We start from the raw sequence: 12,567 nt of genomic DNA, 5'->3' as shown, positions 1-12,567 counted from the left end.
ATGAGGATGGATACATAGAGTAAGATCTGAGAGGGTCCCGAGCACAAGAGCTGCTGTCTCTATGGAGTTAGGATGTGTCACCCTCTGAGGAGCTCTCTGAACCTGGTATTATTGTTTTTTTATGCAGGCTTCATCGTGCAGGCATCTCCATTATCAAGAGAATGGGGTGGGGGCAGAAGGAGCTGAAAATCTCAAGCTTTAACCATGGTTTTGTCTTTCCTGTGACCAGCCCTCATCCAGGAGCCTACACAGAGTTACTTTATTAGAATGAAAGATGAGACTTCCTTGGTGGTCCAGTGGTTAAGACTATGTGCTCCCAATGCAGGAGGCATGGGTCAGGTTCAATCCTTGGTTGGGGAACTTAAGATCCCACAAGCCACACAGTGTGACCAAAAATAAATAAATAAAGCAATTTTCCTATCACTTAGTAAATTACAAAGATTTCAGGAACCCTATGTCAGGAACCAGGGTCAAAGACCCAAATATAGAACAAAAGGTGCTCCTGGTGCTCTTACCACTTAGAAAATTACAAGGACTTAAGGGACTCTGTGCTAGGAACTAGGGACAGAGACCAATGTGTATTATCTCACATTTCAATTCCAAAAAGGAGAAATCTGAAGGGAAAAAGTGTGCTTGTTCAAAACTTAGTTAAGTGATATGTTAAGGCTCGAGAATAATTCTGGCTCACTTCTCTGCTCTCCAGGATTAGGGGTGATAGTCCCACCTTCTGGATCCACCAGCTTATCAGAGCTCTAGGGGAGTCTTGCTCTCAAACCTCTAAGTGGCTCTGCCCTCGTGGATTCTGTGGGAGTTGTCTGGTCTGTCTGAAACTGAAGTGGTAACCCTGATGATCTCAATCATTCTAAGGGTTAGTCTTCCTTTGTCTTGAAGAAGCACACTTTCACACTCTGTCTTCATTTCTCATTTTAAAACTTCAGATGCAGTCATACTGGAGGTTAGGGCTTCAGCCTGTTAATTTAGGGGGGACACAATTCAGTCCTAGCAATACCCCCATTCCCCTGCAATATGCCACCAGTGGTAGGCCTCGATCTGCAACAACCCAGTTATCCTCAGAATTACTTGTTTTAAAAAATTATTTCGAGAGCTCAATAGTTCTGTCATGCAGGCTTAGTAGATGCAGTGTGTGAGCTTAGTCGCCCCTCAGCATGTGGGATCCTAGTTCTCCGACCAGGGCTTGAACTTTCGTCCCCTGCATTGTAAGGAGGACTCCCAACCACTGGACCAGCAGGGAAGTCCCTCTCAAGAATTACTTTTCAAAAAAGATAAAAGAATTACTTTTCATCCACTGTGTTGACATCCTCATTACTGACCTGACCAACAAGCTGGCCTTGACCAGTCTCTACATGAGGTCATAGATTTTATGACACGCAAGAAAGGTTGACAACCCTGATGATATGCAAGACCTGCTCAAAAGTGCAGCTTCTATGAGCCACCTGGGCGAATCATCAGAGGAGTATCCCTGATAAAGTCAACCAAAAGCTGCTGTCCTTGGCAGCTTCCACCAACAAGAAAGAAGCTAACTGTTAGGGCTGTTTGGCTATCGGAAGCAACAGGTACCAAATGTCCTTTATGGCAAGGTTACCTGCAAGAGAGCCATCTATGAATGGGGCTCCTAAAAGCAGCAGACTCTAGAGGTTGTGCTAGATGCGTTGGCATGGGCCCTGTCATTGGGACCAATGATGCTTGCCAGCTCTGGAGCTATGTATCGTAGAGACTTACTGTGATAATTGGAGCCTACAGCAACAAGAGACTGCTATTTGGATACATAGGCCTCTTGAGTTTGGGACATGTGAATACTAAAGGCAGCTGCCAGAAACACCCCCTTCAAATGGCAACTCCTAGTTGGCTTTTGGCCCTAATGAAAACAGAGCTCCTGACTACCAAAGCCCTGTATGTGACCTTAAGACCCGAGTTGCCCATCCTCACGTGAGTACTCACTTATCTTACTAATAAAATAAGACAGGCTTAACAAAGTGCTATCATTAATATTATATCCAATATCAAGCCTCAGTGGGATTCCAGGGGTGGGCCAACTCCGTGAAGCAGCTGCCTTGCCGGAAAGGGCTGAACAGCCTGCAGAGAGCGCTCTCAGCACACCCTTAGTGAAGTGCGGTGCACGGCTCAGAGATGTTCCAGTTGATGGTATGGTTTCTGTTTGCACCTTTTTTTAGTTTACACATTTTGGGACAAAGCGTCCTGGGTTCAACCAATTCACTGTGAATCTTTACCTCTTGGAGCAACACTGAGTATAGCTGCTAATGCCTCTGGGTGGTCGCCTGCCTGATCCTTCCTGTAGGCAAATTACCCACAACATATTTCATAATTGCTCTCTCTAGAGTTGCCTGCTTCATTTTTTGGGTCTCAAACTTCCTTCTCCGTCCAGAGGTTATTGTGGAACTTAACAATAGAACAGTCATCTTAGGCTTGGGAAGTCATTTCAAGACAGTCATACCCTTCCCCAAGGAAAAATCACCAGCAGTCACAAGCAGTTAGTGGTCCAGGAAGATTGAGCAATGACACACCCAGCCCTAACCACGATGTGGGTGGAACATTAACCCAAGGGTGACCAGAATGGACCATAAAAGAAGCCCAGTTTCTCCCCCCAACCGGAGGCAGACACTTGTGGGTCTCTCTTGCTGCTCCCTTGCAGTGTACTCAATAAATATCACTTGGTACCCTCACTTCTGACTCAGTAAATCCTTTTACCACCGAGTTGCTGACCCATCACCACACCCCTTGACAGTTATCATTCAGTATCCCTGCCATCCAACAACACTTGGGATACAGCAATAAATAAAAACAGATTTTATAGTCTCTCTTTCCCATTCCTATTACCTGACCCAAAGGTGGATCCCCTACCCATTACCGATAGAGATTCATCTCTCCAGGAGAGCCTTCCTGATGCTGTCTTTATCCCTGGATCCAAAGGCATACCATCATCTTGTTGGAGGAAGACAGAGGAGGGCTTTTCGAGTGTTAGGGATGGAGGAAGGATGTGTGTGAATTCCTGGCAAGGGAGGAGAGGCTGAATTCCACTTTAAAATCTTTTTAGTACTACTTAAAGTATCAGTATTTCTTTGCTATGTTAGAAAGTACTTTAAAAATTCAAACATCATCTTTGTAAAAGAGAACACATTTTTTGATTCCTTGTTTTCCCCCATGAAGCAGGGCTGAGTTTGTGACCAGGAGTGGAAAATCCCATTGTAGGGTAAGGGAGTTAGAGAAGGCGAGGTTCGAAAAAAGAATGAGACCAGCATTTTACAGGAACAGATCACCTTTAATGAGGCGAGAAGGGGCAGCAGTCAGATTAGTGAGCTGCTGCACTAACCCAAGAAAAGAGTAAGTATATATAGGCATATATGTGAAAAGCTACTGTATTAAGGGGGCCTGTTCTCCAAGGTGGTTCAGAGTAGTTATCTCTTAAACGGCTGGGGCAAGGAATTTTGGAGATCAGCCAGAGGCTGGACCCGCTGGGAGCTGGGCCAGAGGCTGGACCCGCTGGGAGCTGGGCGTAATCAGCCTTAATGTCTTTTTTTTTTTTTTTTTCCGGCTGAGACAGTTCTTTGTTTTGCATAGAATGGTTGGGAGGACCTGGAGGAGGGTTTTAACTCCAGGCTATTTTGAGCCATGTAACTTTCCTTCACCCATCAGGACAGTTTTCTTTCTGTCACTTGGCCACAGCTGATTCTCAGTTGTACACTCTGATCTTTCTTTGGCCACAGTCCAGAGCCCCCCCGCAACTCCCACCCCCGCCTCGATATACTAAGACTTATCTCTTCACATTTCCAAATAGGAGGTAAAGGAAATTCCCTGGTGGTCCAATGGTTAGGACCCCACGCTTCCACTGCTGGGGCCTGTGTTCTGTCCCTGGTCAGAGAACTAAGAGCTCCAAAAACCCTGTGGCAAGGCCAAAATCAAACAAACAAAATAAGAGGTAAAAAAAACAGGGGCGGTAAAACTTTCCTCCTTTTTCAAAGTCAAAAGCTAATGCGTTTTAAATTTGAGAACAAGCAAATGAATAAAACCCTTCAGCAACTCTGCAGGGAATCTGTGTAAAGGGAAGGATCCTTCATCCTCAGGTTGTCAGCCCTAGCTACACTTTGTGACCATCTGGGTAGTTAAAGAAGTAGGAAAACCTAGGCCCCACCCACAGTTTTGCACTTAATTGAGAAACTCCCCAGGGGATTATGCATGCATTTGCAGTCTCTCAGCCCTGTCTAACTCTTGGCGACCCCATTGACTGTAGCCTGCCAGGATCACCTTTCCATGGGGTTTTCCAGGCAAGAATACTGGTTGTTGTTCAGTTGATCAGTCATGTCTAACTCATTGTGACCCCATGGACTGCAGCATGTCAGGCTTCCCTGTCCTTCACAGAATACTGGAGTGGGTTGCCATTTTCTCCTCTAGGGGATCTTCCTGATCCAGGTATCAAACCTGTGTCTCCAGAGTCTCCTGCATTAGCAGATGGATTCTTTACCATCTGGGAAGCCAACACAGGGGATTATCAGTTCAATTCAGTAGCTCAGTCATGTCCGACTCTTTGCGACCCCATGGACTGCAGTATACCAGGCTTCTCTATCCATCACCAACTCCCAGACCTTGATCAAACTCATGTCCATCGAGTCGGTGATGCCATTCAGTCATCTCATCCTCTGTCATCCCCTTCTCCTCCTGCCTTCAATCTTTCCCAGCATCAAGGTCTTTTCAAATGAGTCGGCTCTTCACATCAGGTGGCCAAGTATTGGAGTTTCGGCTTCAACACCAGTCCTTCCAGTGAATATTCAGGACTGATTTCCTTTAGGATTGGTTGGATCTCCTTGCAGTCCAAGGGACTCTCAAAAGTCTTCTCCAACACCGTTCAAAAGCATCAATTCTTCAGTGCTCAGGTTTCTTTATAGTCCAACTCTCACATCCATACACGACTACTGGAAAAGCATAGCGTTGACTAGATGGACCTTTGTTGGCAAAGTAATGTCTCTGCTTTTTAATATGCTGTCTAGGTTGGCCATAGCTTTTCTTCCAAGGAGCAAGTGTCTTTTAATTTCATGGCTGCAGTCACCATATGTAGTGATTCTGGAGCCCAAGAAGATAAAGTCTCTCACTGTTTCCATTATTCCCCCATCTATTTGCCATGAAGTGATGGGACTGGATTCCATTAACTTTGTTTTTGAATGTTGAGTTTTAAGCCAGTTTTTTCACTCCTCTTTCACTTTCATCAAGAGACTCTAGTTCTTGCTTTCTGCCATAAGGGTGGTGTCACCTGTGTATCTGAGGTTATTGATATTTCTCCTGGCAGTCTTGATTTCAACTTGTTCTTCATCTGGCCTAGCATTTCACATGTTGTGCTCTGCATAGAAGTTAAATAAGAAAAAAAAAAAAGAAGTTAAATAAGCAGGGTAACAATATACAGCCTTGATGTACTCCTTTCCCAGTTTAGAACCAGTTCATTGTTCCATGTCCAGTTCTAACTTTGCTTCTTGACCTGCACACAGATTTCTCAGGAGGCAGATAAGGTGGTCTGGTATTACCGTCTCTTCAAGAATTTGCCACAATTTGTTGTGATCTACACAGTCAAAGGCTTTGGCGTAGTCAATGAAGCAGAAGTAGAATGTTTTTCTGAAACTCTCTTGCTTTTTTGATGATCCAGCGGATGTTGGCAATTTGATCTCTGGTTCCTCTGCCTTTTCTAAATCCAGGTTGAACATCTGGAAGTTCATGGTTCATGTATTGCTGAAGCCTGGCTTGGAAAATTTTGAGCATTACTTTGCTAGTGTGTGAGATGAGTGCAATTGTATGGTAGTTTAAACATTCTTTGGCATTGCCTTTCTTTGGGATTGGAAAGCAAACTGATCTTTTCCAAGCCAGGAGATTATATTGAGCAGCAAAAATTAAAAGTCAGTGATTTACAGTAGCAGTTTAAAGCCTGGTATAGGAACACAACTTGGGCACATTTGCAAGTTTCTCAAGAAATAGTCTTGTTGCAGAAGTCGGACCGTTGAGAAACTAAGCACCATACTCGGAGGGTTGGAGAACTCAGGTTTATTAAGCTGGCAGTCCCAGATGAGCTAACGCCCTCTAGTTCTGGGGCCTTCCAAGTTCAGGGTGAGCTTCATTCTTATGGGGTCAGTACACACAATTACAGTTGGCTCTGGTTGATTGGTTATCTGGTTGCTATGGGCTACGGGCAGCTACAGTGTGTGGGAATTGTTATGGGTTATGTGCAGGGAATTTCCAAACAGAAACTCGTAGAAGCAGAAACAGAACATTCCATACTTATCAGAACATCTTATATCTATAAGATGCTAGGTCATCTTGTTCCTATCTCGGTGCAGCCAGTATCTTACAGAAGCAGAATGAGCATGAAGTTATTTCTAGCTGAGTCTTAAGTTTTAAGTTTTCCTCTTCAGTCTTTACCAGCTTCCAGAGAGCTCCCAAAGTGGAATCTGCAGTTTAACAACCGGTTAAACCAGGGTAACCCCAAGTGATTTGTATTCATATGCACATTCAAGTTGGAGAAGCTCTGCCCTGGCTCCTGCCAAGTCAAGCAGCCCAACATGAAGGGAAGTAAAGCTCTCAGGAACCAGAGTTCCAAGGACAGGCTCCCAGCAGAGGAGGGGAGAGATCGCCTTGCTGCAGGCTCTGTGCGTTGACTCTCAGAGAAATCGTGTAACAGCAGAGGTGGGCTGAGCTTCAAGAAGCTGGGCAGGACTTCAGAACAGAGCTGCTGTCTGAACAGAGCAGAAGGAGGAGTCTGCTCCTGAGCTCTGCAAACGCTGGAGGGCTGATCTGCTGAATCTGTTGGACCACAGCAGTCTGGGTGCTGTCCATGTTAGCTGCTGTCCTGCTGAGTAGTGCTAAGTTGCTTCAGTTGTGTCCAACTCTTTGCAACCCTATGGACTGTAGCCCACCAGGCTCCTCCATCCATGGGATTTCTCCAGGCAAGAATACTGGAGTGGGTTGCCATTTCCTGCTCCAGGGGATCTTCCCAACCCAGGAATTGAACCTGCATCTCCTGAATTGGTTCTTTACCACTAGTACCACCTGGGAAGTCCACCCCAAACACAGAACCTGCTCAAGCTCCTCTTTGATGGGAACATTTTGTTCTCAGACAAAACAAAAAGCTCTTTTCGGTGGATGGTTATGAATGTTCAGCACCCCCAGCCCCACTCCAGCTGTCCCAGCCATCTTGAGTTCCACCCCTGTGGAGACCAGTTATCAGGAACATTATTTGTCCCACAGTAATCAGTACCAAGGTTGCAAAGAACTGTTGACTTATAGAAAGACACACGATGAAAGAATTGTGAGTTGGAGTTTTATTTGGGGGTCTTTTTGAAGATGAAAGTCCAAGAAAGAGCCCCTCAGTTGGCTCTGAGGAGCTGCTCTGAAGAAAGAGGGGAGAAACCAGTTTATATATGATTTTGGCAAGGAAATACATGTAGTCAGGCATATGTCTTGGTGGGTGTGTGTTAGTCTCTCAACCTTTGCAACCCTGTGACTCTTTGCAACCCTGTGAACTGTAGCCCACTTCTGTCTGTGGAATTCTCCGGGTAAGAATACTGCAGTGGGTAGCAGCCATTCCCTTCTCCAGCAGATCTTCCTGACCTAGGGATTGAATCTAGGTCTCCTGCATTGCAGAGGATTCTTTACTGTCTGATCCACCTGGGAAACCATATGTCTTGGTACAAAATTTCAAATGCATATATCAAAAGAAGAAAATATGGCAGATCATACAGAACAGATGTCTCAAGTTAATGGTTTTAGTGCATTTCTATGTATGGGAAGATTAAAAAAAAAAATCCAGGGCCATTAAAATTCTTCCTGAGATATACATCTAACTATCTATGGGGTCGGGCTTCCATTGTGGCTCAGCTGGTAAAGAATCTGCCTGCAATGTGGGAGACCTGGGTTTGATCCTTGGGTTGGGAAGATCCCCTGAAGAAGGGAAAGGCTATCCACTCCAGTATTCTGGCCTAGAGAATTCCATGGACTGCATAGTCCATGGAGTTGCAAAGAGTTGGACATGAATGAGTGACTGTTGCTATCTATGGGGTCTGTTTTTAACTGTCAGGTCAGCAACTACAGTGGGTTACAACTTAACCCTTGCAAAACTGGGTGGTGAGCAATGCTCTTTGGCTTAGCGATCCTCATTTTTCTGTGTCCACAGGACAAAGAGCTTTATTTTGGATCTGGGGAATTGCAATTTGGGAGACACAGTCTTGGATAAAACCAAAAGAATGTTCCAAGGAAGAGAAAGAATCAGGGGCTTATAAAGGCAGAAACCACGAGATTGTTCAAGTTGTCTTGTAAGAATTATGATTGGGTCTAATGTAAAAAAGGGATAGACTGTCATAAGTTATTTAGGGAAAGGTTCTGATAAGTATCTTGGGTTTCTGGAATATTGTGTAGATGTTCTGTGTGCCTGCTTTAAGTCAATAAGCAGTCAAAAGTTCAGATTCCATCCTGGCTGAGATGGGTATAAGTCCTACTTCCTCAATGCCCTCTTGTCTCCATGTGAGTGAGTGCTCTTAGCAATACTGACTTCATTTTTATTTTCTTTTCACATATTTCAGAAGGAAATTAATGGACATATTAGGCATAGACGAACAGTTCCTATATTCCTTTTGGGTGTGTTGGATATTTTCCAGTTGCACTCTGTCCCCCACTGCTGCCCCACAACCATCATATTCACTCTTGGTTCTTCTGAACCCTGCCTTAAGACGTGGGAAGCTGACCTTCTTGGACTGCCCTCCAGCTTCCAGTTGGGTTATGCCAGTGGCAGGCCCTGACAGATCAGAATGAAGCTCAAGTTTAGGAACTTGCTCCCCCAGATCACTGTATGCTGGACTGTGGATTGAGTATGTCCCTAAGCTGAAGGCTACAGCTTCTGTCAGGTAGTCTGCTTCTAGAGGTGGTAATAGCTTCCTGTTAAAAAACAAAATTCAATGGAATAAATTTTAAAGAGCTCGTTGGCTTTCTTCAACAATTCATGAATCAGCCAGCCTAGCAGATAGAAAGGAGCTCAGAGGAGCTTTACAAAACAAAAGACTTACAGGCAGAAGGGAGCAGGAATGAGGAAGTTATATAAGGCAAAAAAAGTGGGTTGATTATAAGGTTACTTTCCTTTATAAGGAAATGGCAAGGGTCTATCAGGCAGATTACCTAACTAATGCTGATCAGGAAATTTCTGATGGACTGGAACTAGTTTTAACATTTCAATTCTGGCAGAGTTAAAGCTTTTAGTTAAGTTTTATTTTGATGGCTTGGCACTTAGCATGAGCTACTCCATTTTGGGCCTGTTGTTTTGTTTTTACCATTTCAAATATAGCTAGCCTTGAGGTTTTGTACCATGTCCTTAACAATTATACTTTTTATATATCACCCCTTGAACCCTCCTTAGTTATACTGTGCCTTTGGTTTCTCTTCCATCTCATCAATAGCTCTCTTGCCAGGATCCACTCTCTGTTTCCATTCTTGGTGGCTGGGACATTGAAAAAGAATCTAGGGTGGTTCAAACAAGTGGAGCAGAGCCTCAGGTCAAAGATGGGACATCCCTCCTACTGAAAAATCAGTTTGGGAACATGCTGAGGCCTGGCACTAGGATGCATCTCCCAGAAGACAACCAGGACAGCTCCCTGGCCCCTTGGCACAGCAGCTTGCATGTGTGCTCCAATGGGAGCAGGTGGTCTTTGTAGTATTGGCTCCAACCCCTCCCGGTTCTCTGGTGGTGTTGATAGAGGACATTTGCTCCTACAGGCACTGGGCAGTCTCCTGATGTGGCTTCAGCCCTTCTTCAAGCAGCCTCTGTACCCCCAAACCTACTCCTCCAGGATTCCACAGATTGGCAAATAACACCACTTGCTCAATAACTAGGTGAGCCTTGTTAAAGCTCACCAATGGGGCTTTTAAAGACCAGACAGCAGGCCCAAAATGGAGTAACTGATGCTAAGCTCCAAAATAAAACTTAAAGTTTTGGTTTTGCCAGAAATGGAATTTTAAAACAATCCCAGTCTATCAAGAATTTCCTAATCAGCACTAGTTAGGTAATCTACCTGATAACCCCCTGTCATCCTTTATAAGGAAATCAACCTTGCAACAACCCATATCTTTTTGCCTAGTATAATTTCCTTGTTCCTGTTCCTTTCTGTCTATAAACTCTCTTGCCTTGCATAACTCTTTGGAGCTCATTTCAGTCTCATAGCTTGTATGCTGTCTGACTTATGAGTTTAAGGCCAATAAGATCTTTAAAATTTTCTTCATTGAATTTGTTCTTTAACAGTTTTAGTGATGAGAATAGGATCCAAGGGAGTCTACTAACATCCTCAAGGACAATGAAAAACACAGGTACTGGCACCACTGAAATCTTTTTTTTTGGGTATGCAGAGTCTTATTTCCTGGACCAGGGATTGAACCTGCGCCCCCTGCGGTGGAAGTAAAAATTCCAGTCACTGGACCACCAGGGAATTACCTCTTGCTGCTTCTGAAGTTCATGGGTAAGCTTCTCTTGAATCTGAGTTCTCTCTTTGCATCTGAGCCTGCTGCACTCGTCAATTTTCCAGTCCAGGGTTAACAGGGCAGCCTGGGCTAACAGGAGGCTCTAACAGAGCACCAGTTCTTAGCTCTTGGTCAGTCCACAGTACCGTTTCTTTGGTTACCACTGGCATCCACAGGTCTGTTTCCTCTTTAATTATTGTTGGTTTCTGCTGATATACATACACATAAGTTAAAAGAAAAATAGATTTATTGTTAATGGGAATCTTGGAAGGCCAAGATGCAAAATATGGGTTTAGATTGAGCACCTAAAAGCTGTTTGAGCTTGCCATCTAGCCGAAGACTTCCAATGCTAGGATAGATTGGTTAAGGAGTGGGTTAGATCAATATGAGTTGACCTCCAACCTCCAGAAAATTTTTGTGCATTGAGGAGCCCAGTAAAACATAAAACACTACAAAATCTCCAACTCAGTGGTATATTCCTGTTAGATAGAAATAGACTCCTCAAGTTCAAAAGAACTAAGTGCTCTACCTTCTGACATACCTGCTTATTTTATGTCTAAGAACCGTGGTCCTAGAAGCTATAGATACATACAAAAATGTCAAAATATTACTGAAGACAACTCGATTTACAATGGCCATTATGGAGAACATTCCATAGTTAGACAAGGTCATTCATTCAAGAAGTACAATTGAGGGACTTCCCTGGCAATCCAGTGGTTAAAACTCTGTACTTCCAATGTAAGGGCTGTGGGTTTGATCCTTGGTTGGAGAACTAAGATTTCACATGCCGCATAGCGAGGCCAAAAAAGAAAAAATTAAAATAAAAAGGGAGTAAGACTTCAATTAAAATTATTTTTTTTTTAAAAGTACAGCTGAAATCAAGGGTTCCCAAATCAAATCAACCAAAAGGGATACTTATTACTTTAGTTGATATGCAGAAGCCTCCAAAAGGTTTGAAGATTCTAAAATAGCTTCACAGAAAGATTCATTGCAAAAGGCAAATGAAAAGTTAAAGGCATGAGAGGTACCCAAAACCAAAGACTACAAAACTGACGTGACTCCTACCACTCCCATCTATCTTCCTTTACCTGAGTACTCGCAGTCTACTGATCCTCTGTGGATGAGTGGAATCACCTTTTCATGCTGAAAAGACTATTAACCAATTACTTTTTATTTCATTTTTTATTTATAGTAAATTTTACTTTTGTTGATTTCCTTTAACAGAATTTCAAAGTAAGTCTGTGCGCTAAAATAAGCAAAAGAAGAGATATCCTAAATCTCATTAATAGATCTTTTTCACACTGTTCCTCTGAGTAGGGCGAAGGGTTTCAGGGGCCCCAATGGTGACACTTAACATTTTGTCCCTGGAGATTTTACCTATAGATACAGAAAGAACACATAACACCAACATACAAGAATCAAACCATATGAGGGTACTATAGGAAGAAGCTGATACACTCTGTCCACCTCTTTAGGGTTGTAATAATAATGACTGACTTTCTTTTCGCTAAGTTCAATCTTTTGTTTTTTTTTTGCTTTTGTTTTAAGTAAAATGTCAGAAGAATACACAGAAGAACTGTACAAAAAAGATCTTCACGACCCAGATAATCATGGTGGTGTGATCACTCACCTAGAGCCAGACATCCTGGAATATGAAGTCAAGTGGGCCTTAGGAAGCATCACTACAAACAAAGCTAGTGGAGGTGATGGAATTCCAGTTGAGCTATTTCAAATCCTGAAAGATGATGCTGCACTCGATATGTCAGCAAATTTGGAAAACTCAGCAGTGGCCACAGGACTGGAAAAGGTCAGTTTTCATTCTAATCCCAAAGAAAGGCAATGCCAAAGAATGCTCAAACTACCACGGAATTGCACAAATGCTAGTAAAGTAATGCTCAAAATTCTCCAAGCCAGGCTTCAGCAATACATGAACCATGAACTACCAGATGTTCAAGCTGGTTTTAGAAAAGGCAGAGGAACCAGAGATGAAATTGCCAACATCCACTGTATCATGGAAAAAGCAAGAGAGTTCCAGAAAAACATCTATTTCTGCTT

General features: G+C 43.5%; 1 protein-coding gene across 2 annotated transcripts in view; it reads left to right on the top strand.

The window, feature by feature from the left end:
* The window catches only part of ZNF445 (zinc finger protein 445), a 59,672-nt gene that overhangs the window by 13,812 nt on the left and 33,293 nt on the right, over positions 1-12,567 (top strand). For both annotated transcript variants that reach the window (XM_044933937.2, XM_025272791.3), the window contains exon 2: positions 10,402-10,511. The gene's annotated coding sequence lies outside the window, so the exon portion shown is untranslated. The remainder of the gene's footprint in view (positions 1-10,401; positions 10,512-12,567) is intronic.

This window comes from Bubalus bubalis, chromosome 21, assembly GCF_019923935.1.
Source record: "Bubalus bubalis isolate 160015118507 breed Murrah chromosome 21, NDDB_SH_1, whole genome shotgun sequence".
Lineage (NCBI taxonomy): Eukaryota > Metazoa > Chordata > Mammalia > Artiodactyla > Bovidae > Bubalus > Bubalus bubalis.
This window is presented reverse-complemented; position numbering and strand designations above follow the sequence as displayed.